The sequence below is a fragment of the Orycteropus afer genome, unplaced genomic scaffold (assembly GCF_000298275.1).
Source record: "Orycteropus afer afer isolate SDZICR_OR568_19922 unplaced genomic scaffold, OryAfe1.0 scaffold00202, whole genome shotgun sequence".
NCBI lineage: Eukaryota > Metazoa > Chordata > Mammalia > Tubulidentata > Orycteropodidae > Orycteropus > Orycteropus afer.
The window spans coordinates 942,842-944,682 of record NW_006921789.1 but is presented as its reverse complement, the minus strand read 5'-3'; the positions used below and the strand labels follow the sequence as shown (position 1 = coordinate 944,682).

General features: G+C 40.0%; 1 protein-coding gene across 1 annotated transcript in view; it reads left to right on the top strand.

Moving 5' to 3' along the window:
- Positions 1 to 1,841, top strand: part of NAALADL2 (N-acetylated alpha-linked acidic dipeptidase like 2) — a 1,092,303-nt gene that overhangs the window by 266,305 nt on the left and 824,157 nt on the right. The window lies entirely within an intron of this gene.

The following is a 1,841-nucleotide window of genomic DNA, read 5'->3' as shown; positions in this document are numbered from 1 at the left end:
CAACCTTCCTTCCGAGGAGTGGCTGGTGGGTTTGAACCGCCAGCCATCTGGTTAGCAGGCAAGTGTCTTAGCCACTATGCTACCAGAGCTCCCAGAATATTAAATTAAGTTCTTTAAAAGAGAAAAGAATGATGTCCTTATTTCATAAGACATGGGAATACCTTAAAGCACTGGTAAATTTGTGGAACCTTGCTAAAATTGGCATACTCTTCATATTAGTTGCTGCCACCAATCATCTGTCAGTTTGTCATACTCTGGTGGCTTGTATGTTGCTGTGAGACTGGAGGCTATGCCACCAGTATTTCAAATACCAGCAGGCTCACCCCTGGTGGACAGGTTTCAGAATATCTTAAGCCAGGTATGGGTGATTTTTGTGGGAATTTCTCAGGAAGGTTAAAGTTATTCCTTAGTAGGTAAGGAAAGGCAAAACACTTCTCCAGAGGCATAGGCAGTGACATGAACATTTATTCAGAATAGGAACAGAGAATTAGGAGAGAAGGGATTTAAAAGACAAAAGAAAACAGGCTGACAAACATTGCTAACAAGTTCAGCATCCAGCAGCGGCAGGCTGTGATGGATCCAAAATGACTGCTAAGCCCTCCAATTTTGGGGATGTTTATACTTGAGTTGGAAAAATTGTGGATGAGGGTTATGTGACTGGGATTGGAGGGCTACATGGCCAATGTTAAACTTTGTGGCACTGGGGCTGATCACCAGGGTGTCCTGGGCATTGCCCTATGAAACCACCTGTGTATGCTTTGATAAGATTCTGACAGTTAGTAAGATTTTATTGCCTGAAGCTTTTGTAAGGATGAGTTAATGCCTTATAGGATAGGTGGTTAATACCTAACCGAGGTATACAAGACAGGGAGGGAGAGAGAAAATGGCTCCTTGTTCTTACAAGCACAGCTAAAGATGATGAGGTCTGAGACCCATTTTGGGGGGTTGCAGTTACTGACCATACAGTGAGTTTGTGGAATCTTCTTAAAATTGGCATAGTCTTCATATTAGCACCTATCTGGAATGCTAGAAATGAGAATCACAAGTGTTTCCTGCATGACATATGTAAAACTTCTAATCTATTTTCAAGACTGACTAATTACCATGTGCTTTATGTTAGACTACTATCTAGCTGATTTACACTCTTATAGTGATTGATTTTGTCAATTGTATAACTTCACAGTTACCCACTGTGCTCAGGAATTTAATTAAAATATAATGTGCTAAAGAGAAGCAGAATTTTGATTTATTTTATTTAAATTGAAGTTTATTAACACTCATCCACTAGATGCATTTACATAATTAAAGCATCTCAATCTAAGTATCTGATAATAAGCTACTGCCATAGATAGTTATTACTGCTCATTCTTACTTCATTTTCTATTTCTATTTAAAGAAGAATGGTCAGTGTGATTATATCACTGGAACACCATGTTCTTGAAGACATGTTGTATTTTTCTTCATCCAACTCTAAAGGAACTTTGTAAATTTCCAGGTCCAAAAGATTTCCAAAAATCTGTTGGCACACTCTATAAGGTGACAAGAGAACATCTTATGCCTGGTTTTCATTATCTTCAAAGAAAATCCTCATATATTTTAATCAGTATCTGATAGCTGATGTTGTTGTTGTTGTTAAGTGCCGTCGAGTCGTTTCCGACTCATAGCGACCCCATGCACACAGCAGAAGGAAACACTGCCCGATCCCAGCCCCACAATCCCTGCTATACTTGATCCCATCATCTCAGCCACTGTATCAATCCATCTCGTTGAAGGCCTCCCCCTCTTTCGTCGACCCTCCACCCTACCAAGCATGACATCTTTCTCCAGGGAATAGTCCCTTC